At 35.3% G+C, this 13,816-nt stretch overlaps 1 protein-coding gene across 6 annotated transcripts in view; it reads right to left on the reverse strand.

The window, feature by feature from the left end:
* LOC5571002 (tyrosine-protein kinase shark) overlaps window positions 1–13,816 on the reverse strand; it is a 57,224-nt gene that overhangs the window by 21,215 nt on the left and 22,193 nt on the right. The gene's annotated exons all lie outside the window — the stretch shown is intronic.

Here is a 13,816-nt window from a genome sequence, read left to right on the forward strand (position 1 = left end):
TGTTTGTCAATAGTCACATATTGCAAATATCATGAAATTACATGAAGCACACAACTATTGAAAAAAAAATCATATATTTGGCATTGATTCCTAACGGGACCAATGCAGGCAGGTGCATTATACTCCAATCAAGCCCCCTGCACAGTTATTTTGTCCCTCTAGGCCTGAATTGTTTGTCAATAGTCAAATATTGCAAATGTTATTAAATTACATGAAGCACACAACTATTGAAAAAAATATCATATATTTGGCATTGACCCCTAATATGACCAATACAAACAGGGGCCTTATATTCTAATCAAGCACCCTGCACAGTTTTGTTCCTCTAGGCCTGAATTGTTGTCAATAGTCAAATATTGCAAATATCACAATATGAAGCACACATATGCCTTATATGTTCATGTTAAGATTTTAGATGAACTTAGCTTAAATTTTAGATATTTAGGCAACATGATAGTTGCCATTTTTAAACTTTTTATGAATGCCAATTCTGAGCGCTATTATTGCATTTAATGTATGTTCTTGAAATGCACATCCTCTTGCATTCGTAGGTTTCACCGATGTTCTGTTGATATAATTTACGATTTTGATATTTTTGAAGCCAAATTGTAATTGTTAAGAAAATGGTAATCATTAATTAATAGCATAGTGTATTAATTATGCAATACATGATTTCCCGTACTTTTATTTTTCACTATGTCATTGCAAATACGCATAGAACGAATAGCCTGTCCAAATTATATGCTTTACAAGTTATATACGTTACCCTACTTTACAATGAAAAGTGGGTGGAAAAACGGCCATACTTCCTCAATCACAAGTACGTAATTTTCATTATATGGAAGTACTCAATAATTGGAAGTGCCATAGGAGCGCTATTTTCATTACATTATATAACTCATCAAAGAAGTGGACGAAAAAAATCCAAAATTCCTGGATTGTATCAGCGCAACTTTCCTATAATGATAATGAAGTTTAGAGCAATCAACAAATAAAAAAAATCTTAAAAAAAATACCAAGTTGTTTTGTCACATTCGCATAACAGTCACATTGAGATTATGCATGAGCCTCGTAATGTAGTCGTTAATAAATTTACATCAGAATTTTTTTCTGACTATTCACCCATGATATGAGCTGTACAAAATTTCAGCCTCAAATAAGCACTTTTGAGTTCCTGGTAATATTTGGTAATATTTAAAAATTTTTTTTTTTTTTTTTTTTTTTTTTTTTTTTTTTTTTTTTTTTTTTTTTTTTTTTTTTTTTTTTACAATGTGGATCCTGGTGTTCCAGACTGGTTCCAAGTGTTCCAGTGTGGACCATAGGATTCTAGTGTAGATCATGTTACTGCATTGTGAATCTCTGGCTTCTAACGTGGATATTGGGATTCCACTAGGTTTGTATTTTTGTGTATATCCTGGGACTATCGTTCAGATCATAGTGTGCCAGTGTGGATCTTGGTATTCTATTGTGGATATTGAAATTCCAGTGTGACTCCTGGTATTCCAGTTCAGATCCTGGGATTGTAACATGCGTCGTTTAATTCTAATGCAAAACCTGAGATTTCAGTGGGGACCTTGGATTTTCAGTACCGTAATTTCGGGTGAAATTGATCATTTTTGACAGTTTTTCACGTTTGCTTTCTACTATGATGTCAATGCCAAACAACTAAATACGGGAAAACAAGTACGGCGGTGAGCCTTATTGGCTCATGTACAGAAATTTTCTTACAAATGTGATTTTAAAGCTGAAAATAATCTCTAAAATAAAAAATCAGGATATTCCATTTCGGGGTGAAATTGATCACTTGTCAAAACAAATAATGTTAGTTTCGAAAACAACTTTACTTACTTAATTTGGGCTCCCTGAATCCGAATATGTTTTCAACATGCTTAACAGTGTAATAGTTATGGAAATAATAAATAAAATATTTTCAAGATTATCGCAGCAAACGCTTAAATGTAGGCAATTCCCAAATGAATCTTTTGATATCTAACAGAAATTCAGTTATTACAACAAAATGAACGTATTGATACGGATTTCGATAATCCAATCTGTTTTGGGGATATATTATAAGCATCCTCACAAACTTTTAGGTTGACACCATGTCCAAATTATAGTATAAACTTAGAAGTTTTGTAGATGTCTCACAATACCACATCAAACATGATTCTGGAATTTTACATATTTTTCATGGAAATAACATTCTTTAGCATAAAAAGAACTTCACAATATGCAATTCGGCAGTAATTAAGGCATACAACGTTCATTTTCCAAAGGTTGCATTGATATTTGTTCTCTATAAATAAAATAGAAAATTGTGTGACACGATGATCAATTTCACCCTACCGATCAATTTCACCCGAATTAACGGTATCTTGATACTCCAGTATGGATCTTGCGATTTTAGTGTGAATCGCAGGATTGGAACATGGGTCCTTGGTTTCAAATGTGAATGATGGGATTTCAGTGCCAATTTTAGGATTCCACTGTAGATATTTGAAAACCAGTGAGTATTTTGCATTTCCAGTGTAGATCTTTGGAATTCGCTGCGCATCCTGGCATATTTTAGCATGGATTTCAGAAGTGGATCCTAGGATTTCAGTGCAATATGGGGATACCAGTGGGGAGTTTGAGTTTCTAGTGTGGATACTTCAATTCCAACATGGATCTTTGGATTCCAGCATAGATCATGGATTTCTAGTGCGGGTTTTGAAATTATAGTGTGAGGATTCCAATAAGGATTCTGGCATTCTAGTGGGAATTGTTAGATGGTTACCCAAGAATATACTGTGGGAATCCTGTTGGAGTTATGTTGAAAGACAGTGCAAATGTCATTGGCGTAGCTAGGATTTTTTGCTGGAGGGGGCCTGGCAAATATTAGTTTTATAGTTATGTCAGTCGCTATATCAAGATTTTCACAAATTTCGTAGTTTTAACAGATTTGTTCGCTACGGAAAAGATTCGTTCTTTTTGTAATCCAGTGAAAAAATATTCAAGAATTCTTGCAAAAAAAAACTCACAAGGAATGTCCAACATTTTTTTCTGGTAATCAACCATGTGGTTTGAAGAGATTCCTTTTAGAACTAGTACGGGAATTTCTTCATGAATTATTTTCGTACTTTTCAGTGATTTCTTCAAGAACTCCTTTTCACTGAGTTCGTCCTGGGATTCTCACAGAAAATCATTCCCTGATTTTTTGATCTCACCATAAAATTTCTCGAAAAATCGAATTGTTCAAAAATTCTCAAAGAATTTCACCAGAGAATTCTTAAGAAATTATTTTGATCATTTCTCCTGGAAGGCCCCGTAGGTAATTATCAAATATAAATTGCAATTGTAAGTTTAAAGTATCCTCCAGTTGTTTATAAATAATTTGTTTAGAATGATCAGAAATTACTGAACGTTTCTCCAAAAATTGTTACTAAAAATTCAAAGAGTATCATCAAAAATGTCTTCAAGATCACCAAGCAAGGATTCAGTTCACGAATTCTCCAGAGAGTTCACCAACAGCTGAAGCAAAAAAAATCGAAGCAAAATAATTATTCAGACTTTCTGCAACAAAAGATTCTTCCAGGTGTTGCTCTAGGGCTTCCTCGTAATATTCCACAAAAACATCATGAGCAATTAAAAAGAGTTCAATTTGGGAAAATGTTATTCATGATTTCTCAAAGAACTTATCCGCAGATCTATCTGCATTTTTTTATAAATAATTATTTTTTTAGATTTCTCTACAGACATCATCAGCAACATCCCACATGCCTTCAAAACTTTCACGAAAATATTTTTTTTTTGTTTTCAAAAATGCCTAACTAAAAGTGTTTAGAGAATTCTAACATTTCTTTGAAATTACTAGCGGAATACGTTCAACTGTTCTTTCAAAAACTCTTCCACGAAAAAACTCAAAGTTTTCCCGAGAAATTTGTTAAAGGATTTCTTAGTATTATGGATTTCCTAGAATCCTTCCAAAGAATTTACCAAAAATTAATCTCAGTACTTTCCAGAGATTTTTTTTCTTTAGACAGCTCTAACGATTAATTTGGGAATTTATTGAAGAAATTTTTCATCAGATTTACTAAGATTTTGCCATTTATTCTTGAAATCTTGAAGAATTTCTTCAGAAAATTTATCAAATATTTTTTCAGACTCTAAAAATAGTTCCATTTTTTCGGAATGGTAATCTCAGGATTCTTCCATTAATAACATTGAAAAATTTGCCCAAACTCTACATTTTTTGGTTCAAAAACTTCTCCATGAATATTTCAACATATTTAGCGATTGCTTTATAAATTCCTCTACGCATCACTCCATATCAGTTTTCTTTACATACAAAAAAATGTTCGAAGTAACTTTGTTGGTAATTTTTAGAATAATTGCAGCTTTGATATAATTCTGAAAAAATACTAAATTCCTGTCGTAGATTTAAGAATTAAACCCCTTAGAGTTTCTAAAACTTTTTGACAATGTACCTCTGAGAAAAGCTTAAAAGGTCCTTGAAGGATTTACCACAGACATTTTTGTTTCTTTTTTCTTCGGATTTTTTAATAGAACACGATTGGTGTTAAAACGGATGGAACTTATACTGAATGTGTGTAATTAAAATCTTAGATATTTTTTTATATGAACTTTAAAGTTTCATGATACTACTGTGAACATATTGATATAGAAAGAATTCATTTTCCCTACCTTTAGAAATTCCAAACAAACTTTTTTATCGAATTTTTTTGTACTACTGTAGAAGTTTAACGCGAAAATATTGCCGGTATTTTTAAGAACATAACCGAACATGTAGTGTAGTAAAACTCATAATGTAAAATTTTAATGAATTTAAAACTTGGGGGAAACTTTTGCATTACTTAAAAAATCGTTGAGTAATTCCTTATGGACTTTCAGAAATCAAGAACCATACGCATAAGAATTCTGTATTTTTTTAAGCTCTTCTATTTTACCTTTTTTAAGATTCTTCAAAATGTTTCTTTTTGAAGTATGGAAAGATTTTTGTACGAAGTTCCTCAAACCGTCATGCGAAGAAGGAAAAACAACAAAATGTTGAAGCAGGTAGAGCAATAGATGGGCAACGGTGCAATGAAAGATTATTTATAATCTAGAAACTATGTTATTTACATGATATTTAAAACCTATCTAATAATTTTACAAATAAAGCAATTTTTTAAGAAGTTCAATCAAAATCTTCTTTAAAAATTATTCTTGAAATATATCCTTCCTTGACCTCTGGTTTTCTAGAATTCTACCAGAAAGCCTCTAGAAATTCTGCCCTCGTATCGCACAAAAATTCAAACCAAGAATATGTATTCTAACAATTCTAACACCGACCAATTGGTGTTTAGATAGACTGGAGCAAGTATTTCTGAATTAATTCTGGAAAACGTACTTCAAGCATTTGGAATAACCAAATATTTGCCTTGTTTGTTGTAATGTTGAACCTTATGAATTTCGTAACACATCTGTATCAAAATTTATACAGTCCTCTACTTATCTTTAGAAGGCTAAAATATCATCTAATCCGGTCTGTCTGAACACCGACCAATTGGTAAAATTATTTGTAGAGAAGTGTTTCAAGGAAGATCAATAAAAATTTCTTTATGGATATCTTAATAAATCTTTTTTTTTTTTCCATGGGGGTTTTCAACAAATTTCCTCTGAAGATTCAAAGGCAAGAGAAATTTCAGGTGTGTACAAAGAGCACTGCCTCTCGGTGGGGAGAACATTATGATCGAGTAAAGGGTAGGAGGATAGGCTCGATAGGTGACACTTCTTTCCCGAAACGAGAGATTAGAGAGATCCACTTTTTACATTATTTATTACAACACTAAACATAACACAATGTTCTTATCCTACGTTGTGACTCGGAATGATGAGCATTCGTGGTACATGTATTGGTTGTAGTGGCGAAGGAATAGTTAGAGCTCTGAACCGGTGGTTAGAGAGCGTATGTCCGAACAATGATTTTTTTTCAATAGTTGTGAGTTTCATGTAATTTCATGATATTTGCAATATTTGACTATTGACAAACAATTCAGGCCTAGAGGGACAAAATAACTGTGCAGGGGGCTTGATTGGAGTATAATGCACCTGCTTGCATTGGTCCCATTAGAGGTCAATGTCAAATACATGATTTTTTTTTTCAATAGTTGTGTGCTTCATGTAATTTTATGATATTTGCAATATTTGACTATTGACAAATAATTCAGGCCTAGAGAACAAAAAAAACGGTGCAGGGGGCTTGAATGGAGTAAAATGCACCTGCCTGCATTAGTCGCATTAGGGGTCAATGCCAAATATATGTTTTTTTTTCAATAGTTGTGTGCTTCATGTAATTTCATGATATTTGCAATATTTGACTATTGACAAACAATTCAGGCCTAGAGGGACAAAATAACTGTGCAAGGGGCTTGATTGGAGTATAATGCACCTGCCTGCATTGGTCCCATTAGGGGTCAATGCCAAATATATGATTTTTTTTTCAATAGTTGTGTGTTTCATGTAATTTTATGATATTTGCAGTATTTGACTATTGACAAATAATTCAGGCCTAGAGAACAAAATAACTGTGCAGGGGGCTTGAATGGAGTAAAATGCCCCTGCCTGCATTAGTCCCATTAGGGGTCAATGTCAAATATATGATTTTTTTTTCAATAGTTGTGTGCTTCATGTAATTTTATGATATTTGCAATATTTGACTATTGACAAACAATTCAGGCCTAGAGGGACAAGATAACTAAGCAGGGGGCTTGAATGGAGTAAAATGCACCTGCCTGCATTGGTCCCATTAGGGGTCAGTCAATGCCAAATATATGATTTTTTTTCAATAGTTGTGAGTTTCATGTAATTTCATGATATTTGCAATATTTGACTATTGACAAACAATTCAGGCCTAGAGGGACAAAATAACTGTGTAGGGGGCTTGATTGGAGTATAATGCACCTGCCTGCATTGGTCCCATTAGGGGTCAATGCCAAATATATGATTTTTTTCAATAGTTGTGTGCTTCATGTAATTTCATGATATTTGCAATATTTGACTATTGACAAACAATTCAGGCCTAGATGGACAAAATAACTGTGCAGGGGGCTTGATTTGAGTATAATGCACCTGTCTGTATTGGTCCTATTAGGGGTCAATGCCAAATATATGATATTTTTTTTTAATAGTTGTGTGCTTCATGTAATTTTATGATTCCCACATTCCCCCTTGACTGCGATGACGGGGCCTGTTTAAATAGAGGCATTGAATTATGCACATTGAAGAAGATTATGGCCAATCCCAGCTGAACTTCTAATTGATTCTTTGTGCATCTTCACTGACTTTGTTCAATCACGGAATAGCAACCGTTGATATGTGCACTGCCGTGAATCGCAAGTCAGTCCCATCTGCATTTTCGTCAAAATTGGGTTGAGTTCAGTTTTCAACATAACTTCTAATGCTCTTTCAGCTGCAGTAATGAGACAATGTGATTTATTCTGAAAAAAAAATAGGAAAAAACAGCAAGTTAAATTGTCCCATAATGAAAAGTAACCGCATATCAGTCCCACTACATATTCCCGCACTATGTAACACAAAAATGAATCGTATTTTGACCATCTTTATATTTTTCTCGGAAAGATATTGTAGTGAAAATCAAATTGTGAAAGTTTCATTGAGATATTATGTATCCGGTAGAAATCAAGATCAACATTTATTTAAAATTATTGTTTAGTCGGGCCCCGAGCATCGCAGCTAATATGTGTATAGTGCTGTGTTCATAAAAATCGATTTTTGCAGCGCCACACTAAAAAACTGATTTCAAAATGCGGCGAATTGAGGCGCGTCGCGACTTTCACTGGCGCGATCCGTTTTGGTGGCGGTGCGACAATATGAACATGTCCCAATCCTCTGGAATTTTTTGAATATTCGCATGGAAAATGAGTTTGGGAACTTCACAGCCCATCATCTCAATGCCTACTTTTTACAGATGGGACTGACTTGCGATTCACGGCAGTGTAGTCAGTCTAAAGCTCTGAGCTAAGCTAAGTAAACTGCATTATGTAATTTCGTAATATTTGCAATATTTGACAAACAAGTCAGGCCTAATCACAGACAGACAGTCTGTGGCGTAATGTGAAAGTTTCCTAAAAAACGCGCATTTGCCCAAAATTCCATGCAGCGAATGATCCAGGAAAGGTACAACCGTGTCTGATGAAACACCGCAATGTTATATCCCATAAGTATGAAGTAGAAAGTTAGCAAAATCGCGGTTGTTCCTTTCCTGGTTCCTTCGCGTATCGTGTTCCCGCGTATCCCCTTGAGGAAATGCGCTAATGTTGTCACAAAATTATTCCAGAAAATACGTTTTCATGGTTTTCCTCAAAATAGCCAAAAATGATTTAATTGGTTCAACCGGTGAAAATCGGCGCGAGCAACTTGTATACAAGAAAATATTCAATCTAGACTGCTAGCGCACTTGCATGCAAGTTACCCTCTTTTTGTTGCCCATGGAAAAAATGACTGCTAGCGCTGCTCGATTGCTCGCGCATTTAACAGCAGTCAAGTTGTTATCATCGGCTGCCAAGGATTGTCTTCAGCTTTGCGGATTGGTAGAAGAACTAGTAATTCGAAAGTGGAAAATCGAATCCGGTAAAATATTTTTTTGTTCCTGAGATAAATCATATATATTTTAATCTATTCATTTATGTATTCTTCATTTATATAGAAGATGGAAGACGAAAAGAAAGTATTTGTTCCGGGTGTTGAATTGGCTAATCCCCACTTCAACAGAAATGGTTTGCCAACAATAAAAAGTACCTTACAAGTGTTTTTCCATTATCGTCGTAATGAAAAGAAAAGTATTGCGGAGAGTTGTGCACTAGCGGCTAATAAACTTATTGGAGTTTATAATAGTTCTCAACTGCGGTCACAGCGTGCTTGGCATATTGGAAAGAAAGTTAAGGATCTGTATTTGTCGTGGAGAAAATTTCAAATAAATTACAAGCGAAAAGGAGAATGTTTTAATGAGCTACGACAAAGATGGGATTTGAAAATAAAACAAACTTTTAATGTTACGAATCGCAATTCCCAAGTGCCAATCAAGCTGGAAATGAAGAATCCTGTAAGAAAAGTGAGTAAATGTTTGTTTTTTTTTTAGATCAATATTATTTCATTATGATATATGTTTGTAGCGGACAATTTCATTGATGTGGACGAAGAATATTCCCAAAGTTCAGATGAATCAGGCGAGGAACTCGTTGCACCTGTTATTAAAAAGAAAATATCATTTCCGTGGAGTAGTGAGACTTTGGCCCTGCTAGACCGAATAACGACATCGAATAGCGCTGCCGCTGCTATATTGACATCTATTGTGGTAGATCTCGGATTGGATATCAAACAACATTCAACAAGTCTCTCAACAGTCCGCAGATATCGTGAGGAGGTAATTATAGTCAATCACACACAAGTTAAGAGAAGTCTATGAGTATCTAACATTATAGAGTCGACAAGAAGTATTGGATCGATAAAAAAAAAGTTTGTTCTGGAAGATGCGCTAGTGGTGCATATGGACACGAAGCAGATGTCTAAGGGCCCAAGCAAGAGAGCTGAAGAACGCTTGGCCATAACCGTGACAAGGGGATGGAAATGAACAACTGTTGGGAATTCCTAATATTGAAAGCGGTTCGGGAAAATACATTGCTAATGGAGTTTACACCGTACTAGAAGAATGGACTATAACAAATTCAATAAAGGCGATCGGATACGATACCACTGCATCTAAAACAGGTATACGTAATGGTGCAGTAAAGGTTGTTAGAGAAAAGGCTGGGTCGAAAATTACTCCATTTCCAATGCCGTCACCATATAATGGAGCTTATTTTGGAGGCCGTATTCAATGTGGCCTTGAACTCGAAATCAACAAGTCCTGATATGGCGATTTTCAAAAGATTCCAAAAATCATGGCGAACTATTGATATTTCATCCTACGCATCAGCAGACGACATTTTGAATTTATCAGAAGATATCAAAAATATTGACAATATTTTTTTACAGGTGCAATGCATCATGCCCGATGGATGGCAAAAAGCATATATACTTTGAAAATATATTTATATAGAGAACAATTTACACTATCTTCAGCAGAGCAGAGAGGATTAGAGATAATATGTTTATTTATAACAAACATATATTTAGACGCCTGGTATACGGCTCCTTTGGCGATAGTGGCACAAAGGAAAGACTTGAATCTGCTAAAAATGCAAACAGATTATGAAAAAGCCGACAAGGATATTGCCACAGCCAGAAAGTCGAAACTTTTTCGTCATTTAGATTATCTCAACGAGCAAAATGTATGTTTAGCATTTTTCGATAACGAGGTAACCAATGACCTAAAACGTAAAATGGTTCAGAATCTTTCGCGCATCACTGCCCCCAAAAGTCTTACCAAAATCAATGAAGATCTCGTCAGAGAAAATTCGAAAATGTTTTTCCAAATTCTGGGTATTCCAATGGACGTCATACTAAACCAAGATCCATCAGAATGGGAAGCACATGAAGAATTCATCCAAGTGAAGACAATGTGTTCAAAATTGGACGTAGTTAATGATTCTGCAGAGCGTGCTGTTGCACTAGGACAAAAATATAAGGATCTCAAAACGAAAATCAGAAGCAAGCTATTTTGGCAAATGTTTTCATCAATCGAAAACAGTTTCCAAAACTTTCTAAAGGAGAAATTGCGGATCGTATACATAAGGCTTAGACTTCATAACTGCTGTTGTTTTTTCTTTTGAATAATTTTTGTTGTTAAAAATGTAGTTATTTCAGTTTTTCTTGCTTATGTTTTACTGTTCATGAAACTTCCTTGTAAATTCAGTCAGCATAAACAAATCATGTAGAAAAATATAATAACTTTAACATAAAAACATTGTTATTACTAAATTGTTATCTTTTATTGAAAATATACAAAAATTTTAACAAATTACGTAGAACCAATTGATAGTCTTAATATTAGTTGCTTCATTATCACGAGTTTTCAGTAGGCAGAATGGCTGCTGTTGAGCCACCTGCCTTTACTCATTTTCAAATTATTCTCTTTGGCAACAAAATGGTCCTTAAAAAAATCTCAATACATATTTTTCTTCAAGGCCTGATGTTGTAGTGCAGGAAACTGTGATAAAAATATTCGATACATGCATGTATAAAGAAGAATCGAAGCATTGGCCATCAAATTATGAGCTCAACACGTTACCTACTGAGCCAACGACGTTGGCTATGAAAGATTTTGCTGCAATCGATATTGTTTATATCACAGTAACAGTAGCATTTGCTTATCGAGAATAAATAATCATCAATCATCATTGAAAAGCAATGCTAACGTGTTTGTAAAAAATATTGGTCAATGCTTGTGTCATTGTGTTATATTGGTTTCTACGCTCGTGTACATACACGTTACATGTCCCCAACACTACTTTAAGAATGCTGATGGAAAACATAAACAAAGATCAGCTGTTCCCGGCAAAATCAAACGGCAGTAGGTTCTACCAGCAAACTTGCGCATGTATTCGTGACACCGCTCGGCGAGAGCTCAATTCAGTACGGTGCACCGCGGTGGCCGAAATTTGAGATAGCTTCAAACCTATTGTTTTTAATTTATTCTCAATAGCTACATGCAAAATTTGGCTAGACTGCAAATATCTATCTAAAACCAGACATTTTTCTATGTCGCGCAGAAGAAAAATTGTCTAAAATTTAATAAAACGTGTTTGAATATACTTTGTTTATTCTGAGAACTTTTACTACTTTAGTGTGGCTTTCAAATAAATATCTCTTATTTCTCGGCAAATAAATTATCTTTTATTTCTCCATTCGTGAGTTACAAATTTTTAAAGCTCTAATACAGCCCAAAAACATAAAACTGATTTGAAGCACATCTAAATTTGCACCACATGAGCTGAATTTTTTTTACCAGAAGTTCAATTTATCGTGAGAATTGGGTATACCACTTGACCGGTTGATTTCCGAAACTTTTGCAAAATATGAACAGTAGAGTGATGCAAATTTTGAAATTTTAGCTCCCCTATGATTTCAATTATAATAAATAGCATCCTCCTAAAATTTGAAGTGATTCTGAAGAAATTTGACTGTGCACACGCCATTTGAAGTTTATATGGAGATTACTATGGAAAACGCCAATCTTTTGTGTTCAGCCCTCTATCTCTTCGTCATAATATTTTATTGTGCTCTGCAAGATAAATCCACGTAATGCGATTATCTGAAAATGTCGATATACCGTCGCAGTGGTAATGAAAATCACCAAATGTTTCAGATTCAGCAAATTTGAAACATTTGTGTTTTTGAAGGACGAAAAAATCCAAGCCTACTTGAATTTTGACGTTGCGTTCGAATTGCGGGCATATCTTCTGCGCGTTATCGCCGCCGCTGGATGTGGATTTAATATAAGCGCCGCAATATGGAAAAGTGAACACACTCATCTCATGTAAAAACTTCCCAGCTACAACTTTGCCGAAGACCACTTTTTGATTGGACGTCAGTATAAATTGTTATTCATCATCATAAAGTTGGTTTGCATGTAGCATGCTTCACCAACTGTTCGGCAGGCAACAGTGGTGCTCCTGGTGGGAAGAATAGATCAAAGTAATCCAGGCTACTATGTTCTACAGCAAAAAAGCAGTGTTGCTATTGAAGTAATTGAATGATCATCTCAGCATGATGACTTTGTTATCAATAATAACAAATTATCCTTACGTCCCATCAAAATGTGGTCTTCAGCAAAGTTGTAGCTGGGAAGTTTTCACATGAGATGAGTGTGTTCACTTTTCCATAAAATATTATGACAAAGAGATAAAGGGCTGAACACAAAAGATTGGCGTTTTTCAATTCTTCTTTAATCTCCATATGATCTTCAAATGGCGTGTGCACAGTGAAATTTCTTCCGAATCACTTCAAATTTTGGGAGGATCATTTTCATCATAATTGACATCGTTTAAGCATAGGGGAGCAAAAACTTCAAAATTTGCATCATTCTAATGAACAGGTCTACTCAACAGTTTGAAACAGTGAAACAGTTTGGAATCAATTTCTAAGATTAGCTTAGCTTAGCTTAGACTGACTACACAAATCAATGGTTGCTATTCCGTGATTGACCGAAGTCAGTGAAAATGCACAAAGAATCAACTAGAAGTTCGGCTGGGATTGGCCATAATCTTCTTCAGTGTGCATAATTCAGTGCTTCTATTTATACAGGGTCAATAACGGCGCGATCAAACACTACTAACCTGCTTCGCGATCCGCGCCACTAATAAATCATGCCACGCGAGCGACGCGCGACACGATTGATCCTGTTCACATCACCCGCCCCCGCAGGAGCAAGTGACGCAAGCAAAGGATCAAACACTACTAACCTGCTTCGCGATCCGCGCCACTAATAAATCATGCCACGCGAGCGACGCGCGACACGGTTGATCCTGTTCACATCGCCCGCCCCCGTAGGAGCAAGTGACGCAAGCAAAGGATCAAACACTACTAACCTGCTTCGCGATCCGCGCCACTAATAAATCATGCCACGCGAGCGACGCGCGACACGATTGATCCTGTTCACATCACCCGCCCCCGCAGGAGCAAGTGACGCGAGCAAAGGATCAAACACTACTCAGTTTGGAATCAATTTCTAAGATTGCACTAAAACTTAAAAGGCACAAATCTTGCGAAGACAGCAGCATACAATGTGCACTTTTTATTTTGGCTTTGTGCACTACTTATTGGCTTTGCGTTTTCACTGGAACAGAGCCTGTTCATCTCAGCTTAATGTTCAATG

The sequence above is a fragment of the Aedes aegypti genome, chromosome 3 (assembly GCF_002204515.2).
Source record: "Aedes aegypti strain LVP_AGWG chromosome 3, AaegL5.0 Primary Assembly, whole genome shotgun sequence".
Taxonomy (NCBI): Eukaryota; Metazoa; Arthropoda; class Insecta; order Diptera; family Culicidae; genus Aedes; species Aedes aegypti.